At 38.4% G+C, this 16,566-nt stretch overlaps 62 non-coding genes across 62 annotated transcripts; all 62 read left to right on the top strand.

The window, feature by feature from the left end:
- Window positions 1-6: 6 nt before the first annotated feature.
- Window positions 7-79, top strand: Trnar-ucg (transfer RNA arginine (anticodon UCG)). Its single transcript has one exon. It is a non-coding gene; the product is annotated as a tRNA-Arg (tRNA).
- Window positions 80-258: 179 nt separating this feature from the next.
- Window positions 259-331, top strand: Trnar-ucg (transfer RNA arginine (anticodon UCG)). Its single transcript has one exon. It is a non-coding gene; the product is annotated as a tRNA-Arg (tRNA).
- A 179-nt stretch (window positions 332-510) lies between these two features.
- On the top strand, window positions 511-583 carry Trnar-ucg (transfer RNA arginine (anticodon UCG)). Its single transcript has one exon. It is a non-coding gene; the product is annotated as a tRNA-Arg (tRNA).
- Window positions 584-762: 179 nt separating this feature from the next.
- Trnar-ucg (transfer RNA arginine (anticodon UCG)) lies at window positions 763-835 on the top strand. Its single transcript has one exon. It is a non-coding gene; the product is annotated as a tRNA-Arg (tRNA).
- Window positions 836-1,014: 179 nt separating this feature from the next.
- Window positions 1,015-1,087, top strand: Trnar-ucg (transfer RNA arginine (anticodon UCG)). The gene has a single exon. It is a non-coding gene; the product is annotated as a tRNA-Arg (tRNA).
- A 179-nt stretch (window positions 1,088-1,266) lies between these two features.
- Trnar-ucg (transfer RNA arginine (anticodon UCG)) lies at window positions 1,267-1,339 on the top strand. The gene has a single exon. It is a non-coding gene; the product is annotated as a tRNA-Arg (tRNA).
- Window positions 1,340-1,770: 431 nt separating this feature from the next.
- Trnar-ucg (transfer RNA arginine (anticodon UCG)) lies at window positions 1,771-1,843 on the top strand. Its single transcript has one exon. It is a non-coding gene; the product is annotated as a tRNA-Arg (tRNA).
- A 179-nt stretch (window positions 1,844-2,022) lies between these two features.
- On the top strand, window positions 2,023-2,095 carry Trnar-ucg (transfer RNA arginine (anticodon UCG)). The gene has a single exon. It is a non-coding gene; the product is annotated as a tRNA-Arg (tRNA).
- A 179-nt stretch (window positions 2,096-2,274) lies between these two features.
- On the top strand, window positions 2,275-2,347 carry Trnar-ucg (transfer RNA arginine (anticodon UCG)). Its single transcript has one exon. It is a non-coding gene; the product is annotated as a tRNA-Arg (tRNA).
- Window positions 2,348-2,526: 179 nt separating this feature from the next.
- Trnar-ucg (transfer RNA arginine (anticodon UCG)) lies at window positions 2,527-2,599 on the top strand. Its single transcript has one exon. It is a non-coding gene; the product is annotated as a tRNA-Arg (tRNA).
- A 179-nt stretch (window positions 2,600-2,778) lies between these two features.
- Trnar-ucg (transfer RNA arginine (anticodon UCG)) lies at window positions 2,779-2,851 on the top strand. The gene has a single exon. It is a non-coding gene; the product is annotated as a tRNA-Arg (tRNA).
- A 179-nt stretch (window positions 2,852-3,030) lies between these two features.
- Window positions 3,031-3,103, top strand: Trnar-ucg (transfer RNA arginine (anticodon UCG)). The gene has a single exon. It is a non-coding gene; the product is annotated as a tRNA-Arg (tRNA).
- A 179-nt stretch (window positions 3,104-3,282) lies between these two features.
- Trnar-ucg (transfer RNA arginine (anticodon UCG)) lies at window positions 3,283-3,355 on the top strand. Its single transcript has one exon. It is a non-coding gene; the product is annotated as a tRNA-Arg (tRNA).
- A 179-nt stretch (window positions 3,356-3,534) lies between these two features.
- Trnar-ucg (transfer RNA arginine (anticodon UCG)) lies at window positions 3,535-3,607 on the top strand. Its single transcript has one exon. It is a non-coding gene; the product is annotated as a tRNA-Arg (tRNA).
- Window positions 3,608-3,786: 179 nt separating this feature from the next.
- Trnar-ucg (transfer RNA arginine (anticodon UCG)) lies at window positions 3,787-3,859 on the top strand. The gene has a single exon. It is a non-coding gene; the product is annotated as a tRNA-Arg (tRNA).
- Window positions 3,860-4,038: 179 nt separating this feature from the next.
- On the top strand, window positions 4,039-4,111 carry Trnar-ucg (transfer RNA arginine (anticodon UCG)). The gene has a single exon. It is a non-coding gene; the product is annotated as a tRNA-Arg (tRNA).
- Window positions 4,112-4,521: 410 nt separating this feature from the next.
- On the top strand, window positions 4,522-4,594 carry Trnar-ucg (transfer RNA arginine (anticodon UCG)). The gene has a single exon. It is a non-coding gene; the product is annotated as a tRNA-Arg (tRNA).
- A 179-nt stretch (window positions 4,595-4,773) lies between these two features.
- Window positions 4,774-4,846, top strand: Trnar-ucg (transfer RNA arginine (anticodon UCG)). Its single transcript has one exon. It is a non-coding gene; the product is annotated as a tRNA-Arg (tRNA).
- A 179-nt stretch (window positions 4,847-5,025) lies between these two features.
- Window positions 5,026-5,098, top strand: Trnar-ucg (transfer RNA arginine (anticodon UCG)). Its single transcript has one exon. It is a non-coding gene; the product is annotated as a tRNA-Arg (tRNA).
- Window positions 5,099-5,277: 179 nt separating this feature from the next.
- Window positions 5,278-5,350, top strand: Trnar-ucg (transfer RNA arginine (anticodon UCG)). The gene has a single exon. It is a non-coding gene; the product is annotated as a tRNA-Arg (tRNA).
- Window positions 5,351-5,529: 179 nt separating this feature from the next.
- Trnar-ucg (transfer RNA arginine (anticodon UCG)) lies at window positions 5,530-5,602 on the top strand. The gene has a single exon. It is a non-coding gene; the product is annotated as a tRNA-Arg (tRNA).
- Window positions 5,603-5,780: 178 nt separating this feature from the next.
- Window positions 5,781-5,853, top strand: Trnar-ucg (transfer RNA arginine (anticodon UCG)). The gene has a single exon. It is a non-coding gene; the product is annotated as a tRNA-Arg (tRNA).
- Window positions 5,854-6,032: 179 nt separating this feature from the next.
- On the top strand, window positions 6,033-6,105 carry Trnar-ucg (transfer RNA arginine (anticodon UCG)). The gene has a single exon. It is a non-coding gene; the product is annotated as a tRNA-Arg (tRNA).
- A 179-nt stretch (window positions 6,106-6,284) lies between these two features.
- Trnar-ucg (transfer RNA arginine (anticodon UCG)) lies at window positions 6,285-6,357 on the top strand. The gene has a single exon. It is a non-coding gene; the product is annotated as a tRNA-Arg (tRNA).
- A 179-nt stretch (window positions 6,358-6,536) lies between these two features.
- Window positions 6,537-6,609, top strand: Trnar-ucg (transfer RNA arginine (anticodon UCG)). The gene has a single exon. It is a non-coding gene; the product is annotated as a tRNA-Arg (tRNA).
- Window positions 6,610-6,788: 179 nt separating this feature from the next.
- Trnar-ucg (transfer RNA arginine (anticodon UCG)) lies at window positions 6,789-6,861 on the top strand. The gene has a single exon. It is a non-coding gene; the product is annotated as a tRNA-Arg (tRNA).
- Window positions 6,862-7,040: 179 nt separating this feature from the next.
- Window positions 7,041-7,113, top strand: Trnar-ucg (transfer RNA arginine (anticodon UCG)). The gene has a single exon. It is a non-coding gene; the product is annotated as a tRNA-Arg (tRNA).
- A 179-nt stretch (window positions 7,114-7,292) lies between these two features.
- Trnar-ucg (transfer RNA arginine (anticodon UCG)) lies at window positions 7,293-7,365 on the top strand. Its single transcript has one exon. It is a non-coding gene; the product is annotated as a tRNA-Arg (tRNA).
- A 179-nt stretch (window positions 7,366-7,544) lies between these two features.
- Trnar-ucg (transfer RNA arginine (anticodon UCG)) lies at window positions 7,545-7,617 on the top strand. Its single transcript has one exon. It is a non-coding gene; the product is annotated as a tRNA-Arg (tRNA).
- Window positions 7,618-7,796: 179 nt separating this feature from the next.
- On the top strand, window positions 7,797-7,869 carry Trnar-ucg (transfer RNA arginine (anticodon UCG)). Its single transcript has one exon. It is a non-coding gene; the product is annotated as a tRNA-Arg (tRNA).
- Window positions 7,870-8,048: 179 nt separating this feature from the next.
- Trnar-ucg (transfer RNA arginine (anticodon UCG)) lies at window positions 8,049-8,121 on the top strand. Its single transcript has one exon. It is a non-coding gene; the product is annotated as a tRNA-Arg (tRNA).
- A 179-nt stretch (window positions 8,122-8,300) lies between these two features.
- On the top strand, window positions 8,301-8,373 carry Trnar-ucg (transfer RNA arginine (anticodon UCG)). Its single transcript has one exon. It is a non-coding gene; the product is annotated as a tRNA-Arg (tRNA).
- A 179-nt stretch (window positions 8,374-8,552) lies between these two features.
- On the top strand, window positions 8,553-8,625 carry Trnar-ucg (transfer RNA arginine (anticodon UCG)). Its single transcript has one exon. It is a non-coding gene; the product is annotated as a tRNA-Arg (tRNA).
- Window positions 8,626-8,804: 179 nt separating this feature from the next.
- Window positions 8,805-8,877, top strand: Trnar-ucg (transfer RNA arginine (anticodon UCG)). Its single transcript has one exon. It is a non-coding gene; the product is annotated as a tRNA-Arg (tRNA).
- A 179-nt stretch (window positions 8,878-9,056) lies between these two features.
- Trnar-ucg (transfer RNA arginine (anticodon UCG)) lies at window positions 9,057-9,129 on the top strand. Its single transcript has one exon. It is a non-coding gene; the product is annotated as a tRNA-Arg (tRNA).
- Window positions 9,130-9,308: 179 nt separating this feature from the next.
- Window positions 9,309-9,381, top strand: Trnar-ucg (transfer RNA arginine (anticodon UCG)). The gene has a single exon. It is a non-coding gene; the product is annotated as a tRNA-Arg (tRNA).
- A 179-nt stretch (window positions 9,382-9,560) lies between these two features.
- Trnar-ucg (transfer RNA arginine (anticodon UCG)) lies at window positions 9,561-9,633 on the top strand. The gene has a single exon. It is a non-coding gene; the product is annotated as a tRNA-Arg (tRNA).
- A 179-nt stretch (window positions 9,634-9,812) lies between these two features.
- Trnar-ucg (transfer RNA arginine (anticodon UCG)) lies at window positions 9,813-9,885 on the top strand. Its single transcript has one exon. It is a non-coding gene; the product is annotated as a tRNA-Arg (tRNA).
- A 179-nt stretch (window positions 9,886-10,064) lies between these two features.
- On the top strand, window positions 10,065-10,137 carry Trnar-ucg (transfer RNA arginine (anticodon UCG)). Its single transcript has one exon. It is a non-coding gene; the product is annotated as a tRNA-Arg (tRNA).
- Window positions 10,138-10,316: 179 nt separating this feature from the next.
- Trnar-ucg (transfer RNA arginine (anticodon UCG)) lies at window positions 10,317-10,389 on the top strand. Its single transcript has one exon. It is a non-coding gene; the product is annotated as a tRNA-Arg (tRNA).
- Window positions 10,390-10,568: 179 nt separating this feature from the next.
- On the top strand, window positions 10,569-10,641 carry Trnar-ucg (transfer RNA arginine (anticodon UCG)). Its single transcript has one exon. It is a non-coding gene; the product is annotated as a tRNA-Arg (tRNA).
- Window positions 10,642-10,820: 179 nt separating this feature from the next.
- Window positions 10,821-10,893, top strand: Trnar-ucg (transfer RNA arginine (anticodon UCG)). Its single transcript has one exon. It is a non-coding gene; the product is annotated as a tRNA-Arg (tRNA).
- Window positions 10,894-11,072: 179 nt separating this feature from the next.
- Trnar-ucg (transfer RNA arginine (anticodon UCG)) lies at window positions 11,073-11,145 on the top strand. The gene has a single exon. It is a non-coding gene; the product is annotated as a tRNA-Arg (tRNA).
- Window positions 11,146-11,324: 179 nt separating this feature from the next.
- On the top strand, window positions 11,325-11,397 carry Trnar-ucg (transfer RNA arginine (anticodon UCG)). Its single transcript has one exon. It is a non-coding gene; the product is annotated as a tRNA-Arg (tRNA).
- A 179-nt stretch (window positions 11,398-11,576) lies between these two features.
- Window positions 11,577-11,649, top strand: Trnar-ucg (transfer RNA arginine (anticodon UCG)). The gene has a single exon. It is a non-coding gene; the product is annotated as a tRNA-Arg (tRNA).
- Window positions 11,650-11,828: 179 nt separating this feature from the next.
- Window positions 11,829-11,901, top strand: Trnar-ucg (transfer RNA arginine (anticodon UCG)). The gene has a single exon. It is a non-coding gene; the product is annotated as a tRNA-Arg (tRNA).
- Window positions 11,902-12,080: 179 nt separating this feature from the next.
- Window positions 12,081-12,153, top strand: Trnar-ucg (transfer RNA arginine (anticodon UCG)). Its single transcript has one exon. It is a non-coding gene; the product is annotated as a tRNA-Arg (tRNA).
- Window positions 12,154-12,332: 179 nt separating this feature from the next.
- On the top strand, window positions 12,333-12,405 carry Trnar-ucg (transfer RNA arginine (anticodon UCG)). The gene has a single exon. It is a non-coding gene; the product is annotated as a tRNA-Arg (tRNA).
- A 179-nt stretch (window positions 12,406-12,584) lies between these two features.
- Window positions 12,585-12,657, top strand: Trnar-ucg (transfer RNA arginine (anticodon UCG)). Its single transcript has one exon. It is a non-coding gene; the product is annotated as a tRNA-Arg (tRNA).
- Window positions 12,658-12,836: 179 nt separating this feature from the next.
- On the top strand, window positions 12,837-12,909 carry Trnar-ucg (transfer RNA arginine (anticodon UCG)). Its single transcript has one exon. It is a non-coding gene; the product is annotated as a tRNA-Arg (tRNA).
- A 431-nt stretch (window positions 12,910-13,340) lies between these two features.
- Trnar-ucg (transfer RNA arginine (anticodon UCG)) lies at window positions 13,341-13,413 on the top strand. Its single transcript has one exon. It is a non-coding gene; the product is annotated as a tRNA-Arg (tRNA).
- A 179-nt stretch (window positions 13,414-13,592) lies between these two features.
- On the top strand, window positions 13,593-13,665 carry Trnar-ucg (transfer RNA arginine (anticodon UCG)). The gene has a single exon. It is a non-coding gene; the product is annotated as a tRNA-Arg (tRNA).
- Window positions 13,666-13,844: 179 nt separating this feature from the next.
- Trnar-ucg (transfer RNA arginine (anticodon UCG)) lies at window positions 13,845-13,917 on the top strand. Its single transcript has one exon. It is a non-coding gene; the product is annotated as a tRNA-Arg (tRNA).
- A 179-nt stretch (window positions 13,918-14,096) lies between these two features.
- On the top strand, window positions 14,097-14,169 carry Trnar-ucg (transfer RNA arginine (anticodon UCG)). The gene has a single exon. It is a non-coding gene; the product is annotated as a tRNA-Arg (tRNA).
- Window positions 14,170-14,348: 179 nt separating this feature from the next.
- Window positions 14,349-14,421, top strand: Trnar-ucg (transfer RNA arginine (anticodon UCG)). Its single transcript has one exon. It is a non-coding gene; the product is annotated as a tRNA-Arg (tRNA).
- Window positions 14,422-14,600: 179 nt separating this feature from the next.
- Window positions 14,601-14,673, top strand: Trnar-ucg (transfer RNA arginine (anticodon UCG)). The gene has a single exon. It is a non-coding gene; the product is annotated as a tRNA-Arg (tRNA).
- Window positions 14,674-15,104: 431 nt separating this feature from the next.
- Trnar-ucg (transfer RNA arginine (anticodon UCG)) lies at window positions 15,105-15,177 on the top strand. Its single transcript has one exon. It is a non-coding gene; the product is annotated as a tRNA-Arg (tRNA).
- Window positions 15,178-15,356: 179 nt separating this feature from the next.
- Window positions 15,357-15,429, top strand: Trnar-ucg (transfer RNA arginine (anticodon UCG)). The gene has a single exon. It is a non-coding gene; the product is annotated as a tRNA-Arg (tRNA).
- Window positions 15,430-15,608: 179 nt separating this feature from the next.
- Window positions 15,609-15,681, top strand: Trnar-ucg (transfer RNA arginine (anticodon UCG)). The gene has a single exon. It is a non-coding gene; the product is annotated as a tRNA-Arg (tRNA).
- A 179-nt stretch (window positions 15,682-15,860) lies between these two features.
- Trnar-ucg (transfer RNA arginine (anticodon UCG)) lies at window positions 15,861-15,933 on the top strand. The gene has a single exon. It is a non-coding gene; the product is annotated as a tRNA-Arg (tRNA).
- Window positions 15,934-16,112: 179 nt separating this feature from the next.
- Window positions 16,113-16,185, top strand: Trnar-ucg (transfer RNA arginine (anticodon UCG)). Its single transcript has one exon. It is a non-coding gene; the product is annotated as a tRNA-Arg (tRNA).
- Window positions 16,186-16,364: 179 nt separating this feature from the next.
- On the top strand, window positions 16,365-16,437 carry Trnar-ucg (transfer RNA arginine (anticodon UCG)). The gene has a single exon. It is a non-coding gene; the product is annotated as a tRNA-Arg (tRNA).
- Window positions 16,438-16,566: the final 129 nt, after the last annotated feature.

Genomic DNA, 16,566 nt, shown 5'->3' with positions numbered 1-16,566 from the left:
TGATGTGGCCGCGTGGCCTAATGGATAAGGCGTCTGACTTCGAATCAGAAGATTGCGAGTTCGAGTCTCGTCGTGGTCGAATTGTTTTGTCGTGATCATTCTTTTATATTAAACGAAACAACTTAAACCTGTTAATCATGAGTATGTTGCGTTTAACATGTGAATTATTTTTCGATGCTGATTTCTACGATAATTTCTACTTCGGTGGTTTAGATGCCCTCATATATTTTCATCCTGTTTTCTTTCGCACATCGATGTGGCCGCGTGGCCTAATGGATAAGGCGTCTGACTTCGAATCAGATGATTGCGAGTTCGAGTCTCGTCGTGGTCGAATTGTTTTGTCGTGATCATTCTTTTATATTAAACGAAACAACTTAAACCTGTTAATCATGAGTATGTTGCGTTTATCATGTGAATTATTTTTCGATGCTGATTTCTACCATAATTTCTACTTCGGTTGTTTAGATGCCCTCATATATTTTAATCCTGTTTTCTTTCGCACATCGATGTGGCCGCGTGGCCTAATGGATAAGGCGTCTGACTTCGAATCAGAAGATTGCGAGTTCGAGTCTCGTCGTGGTCGAATTGTTTTGTCGTGATCATTCTTTTATATTAAACGAAACAACTTCCACCTGTTAATCATGAGTATGTTGCGTTTAACATGTGAATTATTTTTCGATGCTGATTTCTACCATAATTTCTACTTCGGTTGTTTAGATGCCCTCATATATTTTCATCCTGTTTTCTTTCTTATATTGATGTGGCCGCGTGGCCTAATGGATAAGGCGTCTGACTTCGAATCAGAAGATTGCGAGTTCGAGTCTCGTCGTGGTCGAATTGTTTTGTCGTGATCATTCTTTTATATTAAACGAAACAACTTCCGCCTGTTAATCATGAGTATGTTGCGTTTAACATGTGAATTATTTTTCGATGCTGATTTCTACCATAATTTCTACTTCGGTTGTTTAGATGCCCTCATTTATTTTCATCCTGTTTTCGTTCTTATATTGATGTGGCCGCGTGGCCTAATGGATAAGGCGTCTGACTTCGAATCAGAAGATTGCGAGTTCGAGTCTCGTCGTGGTCGAATTGTTTTATCGTGATCATTCTTTTATATTAAACGAAACAACTTCCACCTGTTAATCATGAGTATGTTGCGTTTAACATGTGAATTATTTTTCGATGCTGATTTCTACCATAATTTCTACTTCGGTTGTTTAGATGCCCTCATATATTTTCATCCTGTTTTCTTTCGCACATCGATGTGGCCGCGTGGCCTAATGGATAAGGCGTCTGACTTCGAATCAGAAGATTGCGAGTTCGAGTCTCGTCGTGGTCGAATTGTTTTGTCGTGATCATTCTTTTATATTAAACGAAACAACTTACACCTGTTAATCATGAGTATGTTGCGTTTAACATGTGAATTATTTTTCGATGCTGATTTCTACCATAATTTCTACTTCGGTTGTTTAGATGCCCTCATATATTTTCATCCTGTTTTCTTTCGCACATCGATGTGGTCGCGTGGCCTAACGGATAAGGCGTCTGACTTCGAATCACAAGATTGCGAGTGCGAGTCTCGTCGTGGTCGAATTGTTTTGTCGTGATCATTCTTTTATATTAAACGAAACAACTTCCACCTGTTAATCATGAGTATGTTGCGTTTAACATGTGAATTATTTTTCGATGCTGATTTCTACCATAATTTCTACTTCGGTTGTTTAGATGCCCTCATATATTTTCATCCTGTTTTCTTTCTTATATTGATGTGGCCGCGTGGCCTAATGGATAAGGCGTCTGACTTCGAATCAGAAGATTGCGAGTTCGAGTCTCGTCGTGGTCGAATTGTTTTGTCGTGATCATTCTTTTATATTAAACGAAACAACTTAAACCTGTTAATCATGAGTATGTTGCGTTTAACATGTGAATTATTTTTCGATGCTGATTTCTACCATAATTTCTACTTCGGTTGTTTAGATGCCCTCATATATTTTCATCCTGTTTTCTTTCGCGCGTCGATGTGGCCGCGTGGCCTAATGGATAAGGCGTCTGACTTCGAATCAGAAGATTGCGAGGTCGAGTCTCGTCGTGGTCAAATTGTTTTGTCGTGATCATTCTTTTATATTAAACGAAACAACTTAAACCTGTTAATCATGAGTATGTTGCGTTTAACATGTGAATTATTTTTCGATGCTGATTTCTACGATAATTTCTACTTCGGTTGTTTAGATGCCCTCATATATTTTCATCCTGTTTTCTTTCACACATCGATGTGGCCGCGTGGCCAAATGGATAAGGCGTCTGACTTCGAATCAGAAGATTGCGAGTTCGAGTCTCGTCGTGGCCGAATTGTTTTGTCGTGATCATTCTTTTATATTAAACGAAACAACTTAAACCTGTTAATCATGAGTATGTTGCGTTTAACATGTGAATTATTTTTCGATGCTGATTTCTACGATAATTTCTACTTCGGTGGTTTAGATGCCCTCATATATTTTCATCCTGTTTTCTTTCGTATATTGATGTGGCCGCGTGGCCTAATGGATAAGGCGTCTTACTTCGAATCAGAAGATTGCGAGTTCGAGTCTCGTCGTGGTCGAAATGTTTTGTCGTGATCATTCTTTTATATTAAACGAAACAACTTAAACCTGTTAATCATGAGTATGTTGCGTTTAACATGTGAATTATTTTTCGATGCTGATTTCTACGATAATTTCTACTTCGGTGGTTTAGATGCCCTCATATATTTTCATCCTGTTTTCTTTCTTATATTGATGTGGCCGCGTGGCCTAATGGATAAGGCGTCTGACTTCGAATCAGATGATTGCGAGTTCGAGTCTCGTCGTGGTCGAATTGTTTTGTCGTGATCATTCTTTTATATTAAACGAAACAACTTAAACCTGTTAATCATGAGTATGTTGCGTTTATCATGTGAATTATTTTTCGATGCTGATTTCTACCATAATTTCTACTTCGGTTGTTTAGATGCCCTCATATATTTTCATCCTGTTTTCTTTCGCACATCGATGTGGCCGCGTGGCCTAATGGATAAGGCGTCTGACTTCGAATCAGAAGATTGCGAGTTCGAGTCTCGTCGTGGTCGAATTGTTTTGTCGTGATCATTCTTTTATATTAAACGAAACAACTTAAACCTGTTAATCATGAGTATGTTGCGTTTAACACGTGAATTATTTTTCGATGCTGATTTCTACCATAATTTCTACTTCGGTTGTTTAGATGCCCTCATATATTTTCATCCTGTTTTCTTTCTTATATTGATGTGGCCGCGTGGCCTAATGGATAAGGCGTCTGACTTCGAATCAGAAGATTGCGAGTTCGAGTCTCGTCGTGGTCGAATTGTTTTGTCGTGATCATTCTTTTATATTAAACGAAACAACTTCCACCTGTTAATCATGAGTATGTTGCGTTTAACATGTGAATTATTTTTCGATGCTGATTTCTACCATAATTTCTACTTCGGTTGTTTAGATGCCCTCATATATTTTCATCCTGTTTTCTTTCTTATATTGATGTGGCCGCGTGGCCTAATGGATAAGGCGTCTGACTTCGAATCAGAAGATTGCGAGTTCGAGTCTCGTCGTGGTCGAATTGTTTTGTCGTGATCATTCTTTTATATTAAACGAAACAACTTCCGCCTGTTAATCATGAGTATGTTGCGTTTAACATGTGAATTATTTTTCGATGCTGATTTCTACCATAATTTCTACTTCGGTGGTTTAGATGCCCTCATATATTTTCATCCTGTTTTCTTTCTTATATTGATGTGGCCGCGTGGCCTAATGGATAAGGCGTCTGACTTCGAATCAGAAGATTGCGAGTTCGAGTCTCGTCGTGGTCGAATTGTTTTATCGTGATCATTCTTTTATATTAAACGAAACAACTTCCACCTGTTAATCATGAGTATGTTGCGTTTAACATGTGAATTATTTTTCGATGCTGATTTCTACCATAATTTCTACTTCGGTTGTTTAGATGCCCTCATATATTTTAATCCTGTTTTCTTTCGCACATCGATGTGGCCGCGTGGCCTAATGGATAAGGCGTCTGACTTCGAATCAGAAGATTGCGAGTTCTAGTCTCGTCGTGGTCGAATTGTTTTGTCGTGATCATTCTTTTATATTAAACGAAACAACTTAAACCTGTTAATCATGAGTATGTTGCGTTTAACATGTGAATTATTTTTCGATGCTGATTTCTACCATAATTTCTACTTCGGTTGTTTAGATGCCCTCATATATTTTCATCCTGTTTTCTTTCTTATATTGATGTGGCCGCGTGGCCTAATGGATAAGGCGTCTGAGTTCGAGTCTCGTCGTGGTCGAATTGTTTTGTCGTGATCATTCTTTTATATTAAACGAAACAACTTCCGCCTGTTAATCATGAGTATGTTGCGTTTAACATGTGAATTATTTTTCGATGCTGATTTCTACCATAATTTCTACTTCGGTTGTTTAGATGCCCTCATATATTTTCATCCTGTTTTCTTTCGCACATCGATGTGGCCGCGTGGCCTAATGGATAAGGCGTCTGACTTCGAATCAGAAGATTGCGAGTTCGAGTCTCGTCGTGGTCGAATTGTTTTGTCGTGATCATTCTTTTATATTAAACGAAACAACTTAAACCTGTTAATCATGAGTATGTTTCGTTTAACATGTGAATTATTTTTCGATGCTGATTTCTACCATAATTTCTACTTCGGTTGTTTAGATGCCCTCATATATTTTCATCCTGTTTTCTTTCTTATATTGATGTGGCCGCGTTGCCTAATGGATAAGGCGTCTGACTTCGAATCAGATGATTGCGAGTTCGAGTCTCGTCGTGGTCGAATTGTTTTGTCGTGATCATTCTTTTATATTAAACGAAACAACTTAAACCTGTTAATCATGAGTATGTTGCGTTTAACATGTGAATTATTTTTCGATGCTGATTTCTAGCATAATTTCTACTTCGGTTGTTTAGATGCCCTCATATATTTTCATCCTGTTTTCTTTCACATATCGATGTGGCCGCGTGGCCTAATGGATAAGGCGTCTGACTTCGAATCAGAAGATTGCGAGTTCGAGTCTCGTCGTGGTAGAATTGTTTTGTCGTGATCATTCTTTTATATTAAACGAAACAACTTAAACCTGTTAATCATGAGTATGTTGCGTTTAACATGTGAATTATTTTTCGATGCTGATTTCTACCATAATTTCTACTTCGGTTGTTTAGATGCCCTCATATATTTTCATCCTGTTTACTTTCGCACATCGATGTGGCCGCGTGGCCTAATGGATAAGGCGTCTGACTTCGAATCAGAAGATTGCGAGTTCGAGTCTCGTCGTGGTCGAATTGTTTTGTCGTGATCATTCTTTTATATTAAACGAAACAACTTCCACCTGTTAATCATGAGTATGTTGCGTTTAACATGTGAATTATTTTTCGATGCTGATTTCTACCATAATTTCTACTTCGGTTGTTTAGATGCCCTCATATATTTTCATCCTGTTTTCTTTCTTATATTGATGTGGCCGCGTGGCCTAATTGATAAGGCGTCTGACTTCGAATCAGAAGATTGCGAGTTCGAGTCTCGCCGTGGTCGAATTGTTTTGTCGTGATCATTCTTTTATATTAAACGAAACAACTTCCACCTGTTAATCATGAGTATGTTGTGTTTAACATGTGAATTATTTTTCGATGCTGATTTCTACCATAATTTCTACTTCGGTTGTTTAGATGCCCTCATATATTTTCATCCGGTTTTCTTCGCACATCGATGTGGCCGCGTGGCCTAACGGATAAGGCGTCTGACTTCGAATCAGAAGATTGCGAGGTCGAGTCTCGTCGTGGTCGAATTGTTTTGTCGTGATCATTCTTTTATATTAAACGAAACAACTTAAACCTGTTAATCATGAGTATGTTGCGTTTAACATGTGAATTATTTTTCGATGCTGATTTCTACCATAATTTCTGCTCCGGTTGTTTAGATGCCCTCATATATTTTCATCCTGTTTTCTTTCGTATACCAATGTGGCCGCGTGGCCTAATGGATAAGGCGTCTGACTTCGAATCAGAAGATTGCGAGTTCGGGTCTCGTCGTGGTCGAATTGTTTTGTCGTGATCATTCTTTTATATTAAACGAAACAACTTAAACCTGTTAATCATGAGTATGTTGCGTTTAACATGTGAATTATTTTTCGATGCTGATTTCTACCATAATTTCTACTTCGGTTGTTTAGATGCCCTCATATATTTTCATCCTGTTTTCTTTCTTATATTGATGTGGCCGCGTGGCCTAATGGATAAGGCGTCTGACTTCGAATCAGAAGATTGCGAGTTCGAGTCTCGTCGTGGTCGAATTGTTTTGTCGTGATCATTCTTTTATATTAAACGAAACAACTTAAACCTGTTAATCATGAGTATGTTGCGTTTAACATGTGAATTATTTTTCGATGCTGATTTCTACCATAATTTCTGCTCCGGTTGTTTAGATGCCCTCATATATTTTCATCCTGTTTTCTTTCGTATACCAATGTGGCCGCGTGGCCTAATGGATAAGGCGTCTGACTTCGAATCAGAAGATTGCGAGTTCGGGTCTCGTCGTGGTCGAATTGTTTTGTCGTGATCATTCTTTTATATTAAACGAAACAACTTAAACCTGTTAATCATGAGTATGTTGCGTTTAACATGTGAATTATTTTTCGATGCTGATTTCTACCATAATTTCTACTTCGGTTGTTTAGATGCCCTCATATATTTTCATCCTGTTTTCTTTCGTATACCAATGTGGCCGCGTGGCCTAATGGATAAGGCGTCTGACTTCGAATCAGAAGATTGCGAGTTCGAGTCTCGTCGTGGTCGAATTGTTTTGTCGTGATCATTCTTTTATATTAAACGAAACAACTTAAACCTGTTAATCATGAGTATGTTGCGTTTAACATGTGAATTATTTTTCGATGCTGATTTCTACCATAATTTCTACTTCGGTTGTTTAGATGCCCTCATATATTTTCATCCTGTTTTCTTTCACACATCGATGTGGCCGCGTGGCCTAATGGATAAGGCGTCTGACTTCGAATCAGAAGATTGCGAGTTCGAGTCTCGTCGTGGTCGAATTGTTTTGTCGTGATCATTCTTTTATATTAAACGAAACAACTTAAACCTGTTAATCATGAGTATGTTGCGTTTAACATGTGAATTATTTTTCGATGCTGATTTCTACGATAATTTCTACTTCGGTGGTTTAGATGCCCTCATATATTTTCATCCTGTTTTCTTTCGTATATTGATGTGGCCGCGTGGCCTAATGGATAAGGCGTCTGACTTCGAATCAGAAGATTGGGAGTTCGAGTCTCGTCGTGGACAAATTGTCTTGTCGTGATCATTCTTTTATATTAAACGAAACAACTTAAACCTGTTAATCATGAGTATGTTGCGTTTAACATGTGAATTATTTTTCGATGCTGATTTCTACCATAATTTCTACTTCGGTTGTTTAGATGCCCTCATATATTTTCATCCTGTTTTCTTCCGCTCATCGATGTGGCCGCGTGGCCTAATGGATAAGGCGTCTGACTTCGAATCAGAAGATTGCGAGTTCGAGTCTCGTCGTGGTCGAATTGTTTTGTCGTGATCATTCTTTTATATTAAACGAAACAACTTAAACCTGTTAATCATGAGTATGTTGCGTTTAACATGTGAATTATTTTTCGATGCTGATTTCTACCATAATTTCTACTCCGGATGTTTAGATGCCCTCATATATGTTCATCCTGTTTTCTTTCGCACATCGATGTGGCCGCGTGGCCTAATGGATAAGGCGTCTGACTTCGAATCAGAAGATTGCGAGTTCGAGTCTCGTCGTGGTCGAATTGTTTTGTCGTGATCATTCTTTTATATTAAACGAAACAACTTAAACCTGTTAATCATAAGTATGTTGCGTTTAACATGTGAATTATTTTTCGATGCTGATTTCTACCATAATTTCTACTTCGGTTGTTTAAAGGCCCTCATATATTTTCATCCTGTTTTCTTTCGTATACCAATGTGGCCGCGTGGCCTAATGGATAAGGCGTCTGACTTCGAATCAGAAGATTGCGAGTTCGAGTCTCGTCGTGGTCGAATTGTTTTGTCGTGATCATTCTTTTATATTAAACGAAACAACTTAAACCTGTTAATCATGAGTATGTTGCGTTTAACATGTGAATTATTTTTCGATGCTGATTTCTACCATAATTTCTACTCCGGATGTTTAGATGCCCTCATATATGTTCATCCTGTTTTCTTTCGCACATCGATGTGGCCGCGTGGCCTAATGGATAAGGCGTCTGACTTCGAATCAGAAGATTGCGAGTTCGAGTCTCGTCGTGGTCGAATTGTTTTGTCGTGATCATTCTTTTATATTAAACGAAACAACTTAAACCTGTTAATCATGAGTATGTTGCGTTTAACATGTGAATTATTTTTCGATGCTGATTTCTACCATAATTTCTACTTCGGTTGTTTAAAGGCCCCCATATATTTTCATCCTGTTTTCTTTCGTATACCAATGTGGCCGCGTGGCCTAATGGATAAGGCGTCTGACTTCGAATCAGAAGATTGCGAGTTCGAGTCTCGTCGTGGTCGAATTGTTTTGTCGTGATCATTCTTTTATATTAAACGAAACAACTTAAACCTGTTAATCATGAGTATGTTGCGTTTAACATGTGAATTATTTTTCGATGCTGATTTCTACCATAATTTCTACTTCGGTTGTTTAAAGGCCCTCATATATTTTCATCCTGTTTTCTTCCGCTCATCGATGTGGCCGCGTGGCCTAATGGATAAGGCGTCTGACTTCGAATCAGAAGATTGCGAGTTCGAGTCTCGTCGTGGTCGAATTGTTTTGTCGTGATCATTCTTTTATATTAAACGAAACAACTTAAACCTGTTAATCATGAGTATGTTGCGTTTAACATGTGAATTATTTTTCGATGCTGATTTCTACCATAATTTCTACTTCGGTTGTTTAAAGGCCCTCATATATTTTCATCCTGTTTTCTTTCGTATACCAATGTGGCCGCGTGGCCTAATGGATAAGGCGTCTGACTTCGAATCAGAAGATTGCGAGTTCGAGTCTCGTCGTGGTCGAATTGTTTTGTCGTGATCATTCTTTTATATTAAACGAAACAACTTAAACCTGTTAATCATGAGTATGTTGCGTTTAACATGTGAATTATTTTTCGATGCTGATTTCTACCATAATTTCTACTTCGGTTGTTTAGATGCCCTCATATATTTTCATCCTGTTTTCTTCCGCTCATCGATGTGGCCGCGTGGCCTAATGGATAAGGCGTCTGACTTCGAATCAGAAGATTGCGAGTTCGAGTCTCGTCGTGGTCGAATTGTTTTGTCGTGATCATTCTTTTATATTAAACGAAACAACTTAAACCTGTTAATCATGAGTATGTTGCGTTTAACATGTGAATTATTTTTCGATGCTGATTTCTACCATAATTTCTACTTCGGTGGTTTAGATGCCCTCATATATTTTCATCCTGTTTTCTTTCGTATATTGATGTGGCCGCGTGGCCTAATGGATAAGGCGTCTGACTTCGAATCAGAAGATTGCGAGTTCGAGTCTCGTCGTGGTCGAATTGTTTTGTCGTGATCATTCTTTTATATTAAACGAATCAACTTAAACCTGTTAATCATGAGTATGTTGCGTTTAACATGTGAATTATTTTTCGATGCTGATTTCTACGATAATTTCTACTTCGGTGGTTTAGATGCCCTCATATATTTTCATCCTGGTTTCTTTCGTATATTGATGTGGCCGCGTGGCCTAATGGATAAGGCGTCTGACTTCGAATCAGAAGATTGCGAGTTCGAGTCTCGTCGTGGTCGAATTGTTTTGTCGTGATCATTCTTTTATATTAAACGAAACAACTTAAACCTGTTAATCATGAGTATGTTGCGTTTAACATGTGAATTATTTTTCGATGCTGATTTCTACCATAATTTCTACTCCGGATGTTTAGATGCCCTCATATATGTTCATCCTGTTTTCTTTCGCACATCGATGTGGCCGCGTGGCCTAATGGATAAGGCGTCTGACTTCGAATCAGAAGATTGCGAGTTCGAGTCTCGTCGTGGTCGAATTGTTTTGTCGTGATCATTCTTTTATATTAAACGAATCAACTTAAACCTGTTAATCATGAGTATGTTGCGTTTAACATGTGAATTATTTTTCGATGCTGATTTCTACCATAATTTCTACTTCGGTTGTTTAAAGGCCCTCATATATTTTCATCCTGTTTTCTTTCGTATACCAATGTGGCCGCGTGGCCTAATGGATAAGGCGTCTGACTTCGAATCAGAAGATTGCGAGTTCGAGTCTCGTCGTGGTCGAATTGTTTTGTCGTGATCATTCTTTTATATTAAACGAAACAACTTCCACCTGTTAATCATGAGTATGTTGCGTTTAACATGTGAATTATTTTTCGATGCTGATTTCTACCATAATTTCTACTTCGGTTGTTTAGATGCCCTCATATATTTTCATCCTGTTTTCTTTCGTATACCAATGTGGCCGCGTGGCCTAATGGATAAGGCGTCTGACTTCGAATCAGAAGATTGCGAGTTCGAGTCTCGTCGTGGTCGAATTGTTTTGTCGTGATCATTCTTTTATATTAAACGAAACAACTTAAACCTGTTAATCATGAGTATGTTGCGTTTAACATGTGAATTATTTTTCGATGCTGATTTCTACCATAATTTCTACTTCGGTTGTTTAAAGGCCCTCATATATTTTCATCCTGTTTTCTTTCGTATACCAATGTGGCCGCGTGGCCTAATGGATAAGGCGTCTGACTTCGAATCAGAAGATTGCGAGTTCGAGTCTCGTCGTGGTCGAATTGTTTTGTCGTGATCATTCTTTTATATTAAACGAAACAACTTAAACCTGTTAATCATGAGTATGTTGCGTTTAACATGTGAATTATTTTTCGATGCTGATTTCTACCATAATTTCTACTCCGGATGTTTAGATGCCCTCATATATGTTCATCCTGTTTTCTTTCGCACATCGATGTGGCCGCGTGGCCTAATGGATAAGGCGTCTGACTTCGAATCAGAAGATTGCGAGTTCGAGTCTCGTCGTGGTCGAATTGTTTTGTCGTGATCATTCTTTTATATTAAACGAATCAACTTAAACCTGTTAATCATGAGTATGTTGCGTTTAACATGTGAATTATTTTTCGATGCTGATTTCTACGATAATTTCTACTTCGGTGGTTTAGATGCCCTCATATATTTTCATCCTGGTTTCTTTCGTATATTGATGTGGCCGCGTGGCCTAATGGATAAGGCGTCTGACTTCGAATCAGAAGATAGCGAGTTCGAGTCTCGTCGTGGTCGAATTGTTTTGTCGTGATCATTCTTTTATATTAAACGAAACAACTTAAACCTGTTAATCATGAGTATGTTGCGTTTAACATGTGAATTATTTTTCGATGCTGATTTCTACCATAATTTCTACTTCGGTTGTTTAGATGCCCTCATATATTTTCATCCTGTTTTCTTTCGCACATCGGTGTGGCCGCGTGGCCTAACGGATAAGGCGTCTGACTTCGAATCAGAAGATTGCGAGTTCGAGTCTCGTCGTGGTCGAATTGTTTTGTCGTGATCATTCTTTTATATTAAACGAAACAACTTAAACCTGTTAATCATGAGTATGTTGCGTTTAACATGTGAATTATTTTTCGATGCTGATTTCTACCATAATTTCTACTTCGGTTGTTTAGATGCCCTCATATATTTTCATCCTGTTTTCTTTCGCACATCGATGTGGCCGCGTGGCCTAACGGATAAGGCGTCTGACTTCGAATCAGAAGATTGCGAGGTCGAGTCTCGTCGTGGTCGAATTGTTTTGTCGTGATCATTCTTTTATATTAAACGAAACAACTTCAACCTGTTAATCATGAGTATGTTGCGTTTAACATGTGAATTATTTTTCGATGCTTATTTCTACCATAATTTCTGCTCCGGTTGTTTAGATGCCCTCATATATTTTCATCCTGTTTTCTTTCGTATACCAATGTGGCCGCGTGGCCTAATGGATAAGGCGTCTGACTTCGAATCAGAAGATTGCGAGTTCGGGTCTCGTCGTGGTCGAATTGTTTTGTCGTGATCATTCTTTTATATTAAACGAAACAACTTAAACCTGTTAATCATGAGTATGTTGCGTTTAACATGTGAATTATTTTTCGATGCTGATTTCTACCATAATTTCTACTTCGGTTGTTTAGATTCCCTCATATATTTTCATCCTGTTTTCTTTCGTATATTGATGTGGCCGCGTGGCCTAATGGATAAGGCGTCTGACTTCGAATCAGAAGATTGCGAGTTCGAGTCTCGTCGTGGTCGAATTGTTTTGTCGTGATCATTCTTTTATATTAAACGAAACAACTTAAACCTGTTAATCATGAGTATGTTGCGTTTAACATGTGAATTATTTTTCGATGCTGATTTCTACCATAATTTCTGCTCCGGTTGTTTAGATGCCCTCATATATTTTCATCCTGTTTTCTTTCGTATACCAATGTGGCCGCGTGGCCTAATGGATAAGGCGTCTGACTTCGAATCAGAAGATTGCGAGTTCGGGTCTCGTCGTGGTCGAATTGTTTTGTCGTGATCATTCTTTTATATTAAACGAAACAACTTAAACCTGTTAATCATGAGTATGTTGCGTTTAACATGTGAATTATTTTTCGATGCTGATTTCTACCATAATTTCTGCTCCGGTTGTTTAGATGCCCTCATATATTTTCATCCTGTTTTCTTTCGTATACCAATGTGGCCGCGTGGCCTAATGGATAAGGCGTCTGACTTCGAATCAGATGATTGCGAGTTCGGGTCTCGTCGTGGTCGAATAGTTTTGTCGTGATCATTCTTTTATATTAAACGAAACAACTTCCACCTGTTAATCATGAGTATGTTGCGTTTAACATGTGAATTATTTTTCGATGCTGATTTCTACCATAATTTCTACTTCGGTTGTTTAGATGCCCTCATATATTTTCATCCTGTTTTCTTTCGCACATCGATGTGGCCGCTTGGCCTAACGGATAAGGCGTCTTACTTCGAATCAGAAGGTTGCGAGTTCGAGTCTGGTCGTGGTCGAATAGTTTTGTCGTGATCATTCTTTTATATTAAACGAAACAACTTCCACCTGTTAATCAGTAGTATGTTGCGTTTAACATGTGAATTATTTTTCGATGCTGATTTCTACCATAATTTCTACTTCGGTTGTTTAGATGCCCTCATATATTTTCATCCTGTTTTCTTTCTTATATTGATGTGGCCGCGTGGCCTAATGGATAAGGCGTCTGACTTCGAATCAGAAGATTGCGAGTTCGAGTCTCGTCGTGGTCGAATTGTTTTGTCGTGATCATTCTTTTATATTAAACGAAACAACTTAAACCTGTTAATCATGAGTATGTTGCGTTTAACATGTGAATTATTTTTCGATGCTGATTTCTACGATAATTTCTACTTCGGTGGTTTAGATGCCCTCATATATTTTCATCCTGTTTTCTTTCGTATACCAATGTGGCCGCGTGGCCTAATGGATAAGGCGTCTGACTTCGAATCAGAAGATTGCGAGTTCGAGTCTCGTCGTGGTCGAATTGTTTTGTCGTGATCATTCTTTTATATTAAACGCCACAACTTAAACCTGTTAATCATGAGTATGTTGCGTTTAACATGTGAATTATTTTTCGATGCTGATTTCTACCACAATTTCTGCTCCGGTTGTTTAGATGCCCTCATATATTTTCATCCTGTTTTCTTTCGTATACCAATGTGGCCGCGTGGCCTAATGGATAAGGCGTCTGACTTCGAATCAGAAGATTGCGAGTTCGAGTCTCGTCGTGGTCGAATTGTTTTGTCGTGATCATTCTTTTATATTAAACGAAACAACTTAAACCTGTTAATCATGAGTATGTTGCGTTTAACATGTGAATTATTTTTCGATGCTGATTTCTACCATAATTTCTGCTCCGGTTGTTTAGATGCCCTCATATATTTTCATCCTGTTTTCTTTCGTATACCAATGTGGCCGCGTGGCCTAATGGATAAGGCGTCTGACTTCGAATCAGATGATTGCGAGTTCGGGTCTCGTCGTGGTCGAATTGTTTTGTCGTGATCATTCTTTTATATTAAACGAAACAACTTCCACCTGTTAATCATGAGTATGTTGCGTTTAACATGTGAATTATTTTTCGATGCTGATTTCTACCATAATTTCTACTTCGGTTGTTTAGATGCCCTCATATATTTTCATCCTGTTTTCTTTCACACATCGATGTGGCAACGTGGCCTAATGGATAAGGCGTCTGACTTCGAATCAGAAGATTGCGAGTTCGAGTCTCGTCGTGGTCGAATTGTTTTGTCGTGATCATTCTTTTATATTAAACGAAACAACTTAAACCTGTTAATCATGAGTATGTTGCGTTTAACATGTGAATTATTTTTCGATGCTGATTTCTACCATAATTTCTGCTCCGGTTGTTTAGATGCCCTCATATATTTTCATCCTGTTTTCTTTCGTATACCAATGTGGCCGCGTGGCCTAATGGATAAGGCGTCTGACTTCGAATCAGATGATTGCGAGTTCGGGTCTCGTCGTGGTCGAATTGTTTTGTCGTGATCATTCTTTTATATTAAACGAAACAACTTCCACCTGTTAATCATGAGTATGTTGCGTTTAACATGTGAATTATTTTTCGATGCTGATTTCTACCATAATTTCTACTTCGGTTGTTTAGATGCCCTCATATATTTTCATCCTGTTTTCTTTCGCACATCGATGTGGCCGCTTGGCCTAACGGATAAGGCGTCTTACTTCGAATCAGAAGGTTGCGAGTTCGAGTCTGGTCGTGGTCGAATAGTTTTGTCGTGATCATTCTTTTATATTAAACGAAACAACTTCCACCTGTTAATCAGTAGTATGTTGCGTTTAACATGTGAATTATTTTTCGATGCTGATTTCTACCATAATTTCTACTTCGGTTGTTTAGATGCCCTCATATATTTTCATCCTGTTTTCTTTCTTATATTGATGTGGCCGCGTGGCCTAATGGATAAGGCGTCTGACTTCGAATCAGAAGATTGCGAGTTCGAGTCTCGTCGTGGTCGAATTGTTTTGTCGTGATCATTCTTTTATATTAAACGAAACAACTTAAACCTGTTAATCATGAGTATGTTGCGTTTAACATGTGAATTATTTTTCGATGCTGATTTCTACGATAATTTCTACTTCGGTGGTTTAGATGCCCTCATATATTTTCATCCTGTTTTCTTTCGTATACCAATGTGGCCGCGTGGCCTAATGGATAAGGCGTCTGACTTCGAATCAGAAGATTGCGAGTTCGAGTCTCGTCGTGGTCGAATTGTTTTGTCGTGATCATTCTTTTATATTAAACGCCACAACTTAAACCTGTTAATCATGAGTATGTTGCGTTTAACATGTGAATTATTTTTCGATGCTGATTTCTACCACAATTTCTGCTCCGGTTGTTTAGATGCCCTCATATATTTTCATCCTGTTTTCTTTCGTATACCAATGTGGCCGCGTGGCCTAATGGATAAGGCGTCTGACTTCGAATCAGAAGATTGCGAGTTCGAGTCTCGTCGTGGTCGAATTGTTTTGTCGTGATCATTCTTTTATATTAAACGAAACAACTTAAACCTGTTAATCATGAGTATGTTGCGTTTAACATGTGAATTATTTTTCGATGCTGATTTCTACCATAATTTCTACTTCGGTTGTTTAGATGCCCTCATATATTTTCATCCTGTTTTCTTTCGCACATCGATGTGGCCGCGTGGCCTAACGGATAAGGCGTCTGACTTCGAATCAGAAGATTGCGAGGTCGAGTCTCGTCGTGGTCGAATTGTTTTGTCGTGATCATTCTTTTATATTAAACGAAACAACTTCAACCTGTTAATCATGAGTATGTTGCGTTTAACATGTGAATTATTTTTCGATGCTTATTTCTACCATAATTTCTGCTCCGGTTGTTTAGATGCCCTCATATATTTTCATCCTGTTTTCTTTCGTATACCAATGTGGCCGCGTGGCCTAATGGATAAGGCGTCTGACTTCGAATCAGAAGATTGCGAGTTCGGGTCTCGTCGTGGTCGAATTGTTTTGTCGTGATCATTCTTTTATATTAAACGAAACAACTTAAACCTGTTAATCATGAGTATGTTGCGTTTAACATGTGAATTATTTTTCGATGCTGATTTCTACCATAATTTCTACTTCGGTTGTTTAGATTCCCTCATATATTTTCATCCTGTTTTCTTTCGTATATTGATGTGGCCGCGTGGCCTAATGGATAAGGCGTCTGACTTCGAATCAGAAGATTGCGAGTTCGAGTCTCGTCGTGGTCGAATTGTTTTGTCGTGATCATTCTTTTATATTAAACGAAACAACTTAAACCTGTTAATCATGAGTATGTTGCGTTTAACATGTGAATTATTTTTCGATGCTGATTTCTACCATAATTTCTGCTCCGGTTG

This window comes from Euprymna scolopes, chromosome 11 (genome assembly GCF_053919585.1).
Source record: "Euprymna scolopes isolate OS-2025 chromosome 11, ASM5391958v1, whole genome shotgun sequence".
Taxonomy (NCBI): Eukaryota; Metazoa; Mollusca; class Cephalopoda; order Sepiida; family Sepiolidae; genus Euprymna; species Euprymna scolopes.
Note: the sequence above shows the minus strand (reverse complement) of the source record. Positions and strands in the feature narration are given on the sequence as shown.